The sequence below is a fragment of the Octopus sinensis genome, linkage group LG8, assembly GCF_006345805.1.
Source record: "Octopus sinensis linkage group LG8, ASM634580v1, whole genome shotgun sequence".
Classification (NCBI taxonomy): Eukaryota; Metazoa; Mollusca; class Cephalopoda; order Octopoda; family Octopodidae; genus Octopus; species Octopus sinensis.
The window spans coordinates 24,993,905-25,003,763 of NC_043004.1; positions in this window are offsets into that span (position 1 = coordinate 24,993,905).

Below are 9,859 nucleotides of genomic sequence, written 5' to 3' on the forward strand. Positions count from 1 at the left end.
TATCTATATATATATATATATATATATATATATATATATATATATATGTATATATGTATATATATAGATGTATATGTATACATGTATATGTATAGCTGTATTTGTATACATGTATATGTATAGATGTATTTCTATAGATATACATGTATGTCTAGATGTATTTCTATAGATATACATGTATGTTTAGATCTATATATAGATGTACATGTAATATATACACATATATACATGCATACATATACACACCCATACACACACCTCAAAACACACACACATATACACACATACATAGGTGCAGGTTTGTCTGTGTGGTAACAAACTTGGTTCCAAAACACATGGTCCTCACTCAGTTCAGTCCCACTGTGTGGTAACTTGGCATGTGTCTTCTGCTAAAGCCTCAGACCGACCAAAGCCTTGTCAGTGGATTTTGTGGACAGAAACTGAAAGAAATCAATTGTATATATATGTATATATGTAAGTCTATGTGTGTGTCTTTGTGTTTCTCTCTCATCACTGCTTCACAACTGGTGTTCGTTTATTTACATCCCCATAACTTACTGGTTTCACAAGAAGAAACTGATAGAATGAGTACCAGGCTTATCAAAATATAAAAAAGCACTACGCAGTGTCTCATATTTTTACTTGCCCACTCAGTTGTATCTATCAATTTATCTTTGTGTGTGTGTGTGTGTATACATACATACATATATATATATATATATATATATATATATATATATATATATATGTATACGTTTGCACATACCATAACCCGTGCATCCCCAACACATTCTTTGCCGACAAGACATCCCACAAGGCATCTTGGAGACATCCAAGATCTCACCACTGGCATTAGCTGGATCTCATCATTGCAGGAAGATCCTTTCTGAATTCTGTTCAACTGACCCGTACTTACTATAGTACGGATTGTGACATACATCATTCACTAATAATAAGCAAGGTGAGGATTCTGCCTAAGAAAATGGGCCGACTACGCATTAACACTGCCAGAATCTCGGACCATACACTGCGAAAATGTTTTGCTGTTTCAATCAAGGTTGCCCTCAGTAGCTGCCCAACCTCCTCTGCTGAAAGTAGGTGGAATGTTTGAGAACCATTATCTTAAATGGAGAATCTGAGAAGGAAGGGCAACTCTTGACTTCTTTTGGGTGGGGGAAGGATTGCCTCAGACAATAGTAAGAGAAAACATAAAGTTATTATTAGATCAGACAATCTGGTGCAAGTGCTTGCAGCATAACTAACTTGGTTAAGGACACTTTGGAATTATGGCACAATATAAAACTGGATGAAGAATGAAGGAATACACCACCGACTTATTCTGATGGCCAGAAATGTAGATTTAAGCAGCGTTAAGCACATTAATAATAGTGCAATGTTTAATGTAATTCAGCATGATTAATAGTTCGTATTGGATTACGAATATAATTTTACCTATTAAAGTATGTATTTATGACTTAGTCATTCGACTGTTGTTAGCTAATTGGACATTCAAAAATTAAAACAAAAAGTGGCTAGAGGAAACACCACCCTGGGAACAAACCTACAAACTATTCGCATGGCGGACCTCCACCCCCCTCCCTCTGTATATATATATATATATATATATATATATATATATATATATATACACATATATATACATATGTACGACAGACTTCTTTCAGTTTCGGTCTACCAAATCCACTCACAAGACCACAAGACTTTGGTCGGCCCGAGGCTATAGTAGAAGACACTTGCCCAAGGTGCCACGCAGTGGTAATGAACACGGAGCCATGTGGTTGGTAAGCAAGCTACTTACCACACAGTCACTCCTGCGCCTATATATATATATATATATATATATATGTAGGGAGAATTCACAAGAAAACAAAAGACGAAGACAGATTGTGTAGACAACAAACATATGTATTAGTATAACGCTCGCGAATTGAAAAGGTCTTTAACGTTTCGAGCCTACGCTCTTCCACAGAAAGGAACACAGAAAGAAACAAGGAGAGAAAATAAAGAATGTGTAGTGGCAAGTGATCCATCATGGCGAATATATATATAGTCATAAAATACAGTATACATTTAAACACGTAAGGAATCCACTCGTGGGATTCAACACGCTAGAAAGAACAGCTAGGTTCCATAACCACAAAATTGGGGATAAAATTCGACAGGAACGAAATGAAAAAATAAAAACATTTCACCATCTAGTTTCCTGGACCAATTGGTTTCTGGTTTTAGTTTAGCAAGTGAATAACATTTACCCGCTAGGTGAAACCGGTGCAAGTTATGCATTGCCGAACGCACGAGTATCCTTAAAGACTTGCTCCTGAACTCCAGGACGGAGATTTTCGGACCATAATGGCATTTTAGTAAATTCCTGCTGGCTTTTTGAAATCTGCATAGCGGCACCACAGCCGGAAACCAATAGCCAAGACCGAAGTGGTGCTTTGGTGACTGCAAGATGGTAGCCGCAGCCGAAGATCGAAGGATAACGGCAAATGGGAGATAATTACTAGAGTTTTACCCTTAAAAACGAGTCTTTTTCCCTTCCATATTTTAAAGAGGTCACAGGCCAGCAGTGTTTGGGGTCTGAAGATACGCCGTAAGGCTAAACCCCTTATGAGCAAGAAACCCAGGGTAACCCCAGAAACCGGCCTACCCTACTATAATATATATATATATATATATACGCGCATGCGCGTGCACACACACACATACATAAATATGTGTGTGTTTGTGTGAGTGTGCGTGTGTGTGTATATGTCTGTCTGTCTTTGTCTCCCCACCTCCGCTTGACAACCGGGGTTGGAGTATTTACGCCCCCGTAACTTAGCGGTTCGATAAAACGACATCAATAGAATAAGTTCCTGACTTAAGAAAAGAAAATATGCGTTGGGGTCGATTCATTCGATTAAAAATTCTTCAAAGCGGTGCCCCAGCATGTCCGCAGTCTAACGACTGAAACGAATATAAAGTAAATGATGTATTTACAATTTTTGCATTATGATATATACGTGAGTGTAAGTGTGTGTGTGTGTGTGTGTATGTGTGCGTGTGTGTATGTGGTTTGTGTATGTACACATGTATTTATGCGTGTGTGTATATATATATACATAGTCAACCGTGGTACGTGACAATTATCTTATTTTATCGAACCTAGAGGAATTAAAAGATAAAGCTTACTTCGGCAAGATTCGAACTCAGACAATATCGAACGTAAACAGAGAGAAATAATGCAAGGTACTTTTCTCCGATGTTGTAACAATTCTGTGAATCCTTGCAAAGTTTTGAATATTGTTATTATACCTTTTCATCGTGATAATCCTGTGTAATTCATTTGATGGACTTTGGGGGAATTAATGACAAATTTCTTTCTAACATATTATACATCTCTGTTTTAAATAACAGAGGAAAATACCAATTGGTAAGACAGCCAGAATCATGAAATAGCAACAAGGAAGCATTTAGAAAAGAACATTTATATGTGACCCGAAAATAACCAAATTCATGCATAGTCATTACTTAAATTTTTTTCACACTCACATACACGCACGCGTATAATTATATATATATATATATATATATAATATATATATATATATAATATATATATATTATATATATATATATATATATATATATATATATACAAAGTAGTATTTTTCCCTCACGGGCTATTCTTTACTGGAAAGCAATACTCTAGTATTGCATTACTAATTTATATATATATATATATATATATATATGCATATAGGCGTAGGGGTGGCTGTGTGGTAAGTAACTTGCTTACCAACCACATGGTTCCGGGTTCAGTTCCACTGCGTGGCACCTTGGGAAAGTGTCTTTTACTATAGCCTCGGGCCGACCAAAACCTTGTGAGTGGATTTGGTAGACGGAAACTGAAAGAAGCCCGTCGTATATATGTACATATGCATGTATGTATGTATGTATGTATGTATGTATGAATGTATGTATGTATGTATGTATGTATGTGTCTGTGTTTGTCACCCCCAACATCGCTTGACAACAGTTGGTGGTGTGTTTACGTTCCCGTAACTTAGCGACCAATTCGTATAAATAGTACTAAAAAGTGACCGATAGAATAAGTACTAGGCTTACAAAGAATAAGTCCTGGGGTCGATTTGCTCGACTAAAGGCGGTGCTCCAGCATGGCCACAGTCAAATGATTGAAACAAGTAAAAGAGTAAATAAATACATACATACACACACACACACAACATAGATATTTATTAATATTTAGCAGAAGCAACAGAATGACTCTAGGGTCGAGAGTATCGTGTGTTGGCACTTGTCAAACGCACGAAACTCTTGCCTCTTGAATCACTCTGTTGCTTCTGTTAACTAATAAGAAAAATATGCGTATACTCACATTTTTCTTGTCTGAATCACCGTGCCTACATACAAGCATACATACACACACACACATACATACATACATACATACATACATACATACATACATACATACATACATATATACATACATACATACATATATATATATAATATCACGTGATCACGTGACCGACCAGACCATCAGATGTTGTAACACATCGCTGGTCACAATGCGTTCGCATTGTTTTAGCCTTCGAATGACGCCACCCCGCTGGCTAAGCGAGCAGGCCAGCAGAAGAAAGAGTGGTGAAAGAGTACAGCAGGGATCACCACCTCCTGCCGGAGCCTTGTGGAGCTTTTTAGGTGTTTTCGCTGAATAAACACTCACAACGCCCGGTTTGGGAATCGAAACCGCGATTCTGCGACCGCGAGTCCGCTGCCCTAACCACTGGGCCATTGCGCCTCCACATAGAATAAGTACTAGGCTTACAAAGAATAAGTCCTGGGGTCGATTTGCTCGACTAAAGGCGGTGCTCCAGCATATATATATATCTAATATATATATATTAGATATATTAGGCGCAGGAGTGGCTGTGTGGTAAGTAGCTTGCTAACCAACCACATGGTTCCGGGTTCAGTCCCACTGCGTGGCATCTTGGGCATGTGTCTTCTGCTATAGCCCCGGGCCGACCAAAGCCTTGTGAGTGGATGTGGTAGACGGAAACTGAAAGAAGCCCGTCGTATATATGTATATATATATATAAGTGTGTGTGTGTATGTTTGTGTGTCTGTGTTTGTCTCCCTAGCATTGCTTGACAACCGATGGTGGTGTATTTACGTCGTGTCTCTTAGCGGTTCGGCAAAAGAGACCGATGGAATAAGTACTGGGCTTACAAAGAATAAGTCCCGGGGTCGATTTGCTCGACTAAAGGCGGTGCTCCAGTATGGCCACAGTCAAATGACTGAAACAAGTAAAAGAGTAAAAGTAAAAGTAATATATATATATATATAGGTTATAAAATGAGATAGGGGTTGAAAATTCAACCCACCATGGGATAATATATATCCATATACTACTCTAGATAGGTACCCAACAAAATTAATACATAGATGTTAAAAATTGTCAACAATCAGTTCATCTATTGCATTATATGGGTAAAGGTATATATTACGTAAATTAATACTACAAAATTAGAGAATGGAGAACATACTTAAATCAGTAAAACATCAACTATCCGATGATACTCAATCCATACTTTAATACACCATTACATATGAGTAAAGGCAATATATAAAATGAAATGAGATATACAGTAATAGTAAAAAGATAAGAGATATAAGTAAAAAATTTTCAAATATAATATGCAAATAAATCAAAACTGACAGCTGTTTCGGCAGTGAGGACAGTCATACCTCATTTAACCTATAAGCCATAAAGGCAGGTATAAATGAGGCATTAACAAGGATGCCCCACGGCCTCTTCAGAGAATTAAATTAAATTTGTTATAATAGTGAAAAAATATTATACAATCATATACATATAAATATAAAAATATAAAAATGTAAAATATAAAAACTTATACATCATAATGCTACACTTATATAATATAATACACATTTGTACAAAAAAGGAAGGTAAACAGAACAAAATAAAACAAAATATATAATAGTGTATATATTAATATTAATAAGTACCGATATTATACATAGTTATTTCGATCTTGAAAGGATGGACTTGGTGCTAACTTAACTGTATCTATTTTTATTATTTTTTATTATTATTATTATTATTATTATTATTATTATTATTATTATTATTATTATTATTATTAATAGTAATTTTTATTAACTTTTATAGCTTTAGAATTTTATGAACTGTACCACGGATTTAATTATTATTTTTCATCTCCATATGTGTTAGCCTTTTTTTTATATAAAAAAAACTATTAGCCAAATATGTATAATATCGGTACTTATTAATATTAATATATACACTATTATATATTTTGTTTTATTTTGTTCTGTTTACCTTCCTTTTTTGTACAAATGTGTATTATATTATATAAGTGTAGCATTATGATGTATAAGTTTTTATATTTTACATTTTTATATTTTTATATTTATATGTATATGATTGTATAATATTTTTCACTATTATAACAAATTTAATTTAATTCTCTGAAGAGGCCGTGGGGCATCCTTGTTAATGCCTCATTTATACCTGCCTTTATGGCTTATAGGTTAATGAGGTATGACTGTCCTCACTGCCGAAACAGCTGTCAGTTTTGATTTATTTGCATATTATATTTGAAAATTTTTTACTTATATCTCTTTATCTTTTTACTATTACTGTATATCCATTTCATTTATATATTGCCTTTACTCATATGTAATGGTGTATTAAAGTATGGATTGAGTATCATCGGATAGTTGATGTTTTACTGATTTAAGTATTTTCTCCATTCTCTAATTTTGTAGTATATATATATATATACAACTTATAAAAAAGGGCAAAAGAAAAAATTCTAATGCCAAATATGCCGAAATATAGACTTATTTGTCAATAACCATATAATTTATCACTATAAGCACTATATTAAAGTATTTATATATTTAATACGAGCGATTATATTTACATATATATATATATATATATATATATATATATATATATATATATATATATATATATATATATATATATAGTTGCGCCCAATGTTCAGAACGGCATTGTTTTCGCCAGAAAAGTAAGTATAAGTTTTTATCAAAGTAGTTTTATATTCTATAATTTTCACAGACAATAAATACAATATTAATTGTAAAAGAGTAAAAGAGTATATATATATATATATATATATATACAGCTGCGGCCAAAATGTTCAGAACGGTATTGTTTTCGTCAGAAATGTAAGTATAAGTTTTTAGCAAAGTAGTTTTATATTCTATAATTTTCACAGACAATAAATACAATATTAATTGTTATTGTCTGAGATTTTGGTGTAATTTGAGAGGATAATACAAAAGTTATGGATGATTTAATGATTTACTGCAAAACCCATGGCGACCAAAATGATCAGAACGGTTGAAAAAATAACAAAATAATCAAAAATGACAGAGAATACTGGAATTATTTAATATTTAGTGTGAAGCTCTTTAGCTTCAATCACACTCTGACATCTTCGACTGCATGAGGAAATTAAATTTTCAATTTCTTGCTGGGTGATCTTATTCCATTCTTCCTGAAGGGCATTCCATAATTGCTCAGTGTTTTTGAACGTTCTCCTAGAATATTCCATACATTTTCAATAGGATTGAGATCTGGGCTTTGAGCTGGCCAATCCATAACAATAACCTTTTCAGCCTTGAGGAAGTTCATGACCACCTTAGCCTTGTGACATGGGGCATTGTCCTGCATGAATATGGGTGGTCGCTTAGTTGAATTTCTCAGCACAGGCAAGACATGATCTTTTACAAGTTGTTTATAAACTCCTGCATTTACCTCTCCATGTAATCGCACCAAAGGGTCCACACCATCTCCAGATATCATCCCCCAAACCATGACACTTCATCCACCGAATTTAACACTAGTCTTAAGGCATTTAGGCGACAATTTTTCACCTACTTTTCTACGAACGTACCTTTTCCCATCTGAGCCAAATAGCATAAACTTAGATTCATCACCGAAATGCACCGTTTGCCATTTTTCTTGAGACCACAACGCATGTTCAGTTACAAAGGTAAGACGACACTTTTTATTCTTAGAGCTGATCAGTGGCTTCACTGCAGGTGCTCTTGCTTGTAGGTCATGTTCAACTAAAGGACGAGACACAGTTTTTCAAGATAAAGTTTTCTTCAATACAATGCTCATTTTCCGAGAAACAGCAGCAGCAGTTTTAAATCTGTCCTTTTTAACCAACTTTACCATAGCACGATCTTCTCTCTTGGTCGTTTTTCTTGGCCTACCTGTAAACCTTCTTGCTTCACACAAACCACAATCATCGTAGACCTTAAGAATACCGTGTACAACATTTTTTGACTTGTTAACAATCTTTGCAATAGATCCAATACTTAAATTATCCTTCCTTTGAAGCTTAATAATCTGCTGACGAATTGGTAACGGAGTAAGTTACAAAGTACACTGCACATATTCTTACTAATGTTTAGTAAACGAACCGTTACGTAAACAAATTCAAAACATTAGAGTTCGCCGGTTAAATATACTAAAACACGGAGTAAAAGCAACCGTTCTGATCATTTTGGCCGCCATGGGTTTTGCAGTAAATCACTAAATCATCCATAACTTTTGTATTATCCTCTCAAATTACACCAAAATCTCAGGCAATAACAAATAATATCGTATTTATTGTCTGTGAAAATTATAGAATATAAAACAACTTTGATAAAAAATTATATCTACTTTTCTGACGAAAACAATGCCGTTCTGAACATTTTGGCCGCCACTGTATACATATATATATATATATTTTTTTTTTTTCTAATGATATATTATTATTAATATTAGGAAATCAATATCAGAAAACTCCTCAGAAAGATATACCCATGTGAAAAATAATTGTTGTATTGTAAAAGGAGGCCTACTTTTCATCGACAACTCGTGATTGTCACACGCTGATGACGGGTCAATACTCAGAAACTCGAGTCCATGTGTATCATAGATTGAAGACGGAAGGATGGCTTTCCTTTGCAAATACTGATATGGCACAGAAAGTGTGTCAATAGCCAGCTGGAGGAGGTGTCCACCTGGGGCTACAAGCTACAGTAGCATCCACCCTTAGGTGTTAGCCACATTTAAGTGGCAAATATACTTCATGATGTGTTGCAGCTACTGTTTATACCTCGCTCAGAGATTTATTATTATTTATATATATATATATATTCTATATGTATTCGCCCTCTCTGCATTTTACTTCTAGTCTATATGTATACACCAAGTGATTTTTGCAAGATTGCGTATACATATGTATACATGTATTTGTGTGCATATTTTCGTTTTGCATTTTATGTGTCTGTTTATGTATGTGATCTGTGTACATCTATCTGTGTATTTTGGTGTATATATGTATATTGATGGTTTAGTATGAGTATATACTGTTGTGAAAGATTTTAATATATTTTAATTTCAATTTTTATGTATTAATTGTATTAATCGAATTATATTTTCTATATAATTAATGACAATATGTATTTTGAATCCGCTCTTCGATTTAAAGTTTTTCCTCGATTTTTATAATTTATATTGAATTCATTTATTTTGCTTATTTTGTTTATCGCTAGCCTAAGACCGTTATTTGAAAGGACAATGAAACAAACCCATTTTTAAAGGTGTATCCTTTAGCTAGTTTTGATCAAATTGTTATTTCGGTTCTATTTTAACAAAACTGTCCGACGAACGGGAACGTGAAACTCCGAGTAACAGCTTTTTTGTTATATTTCTGCTGCTTTTAAGTAAAGTAAAGTATATATATATATA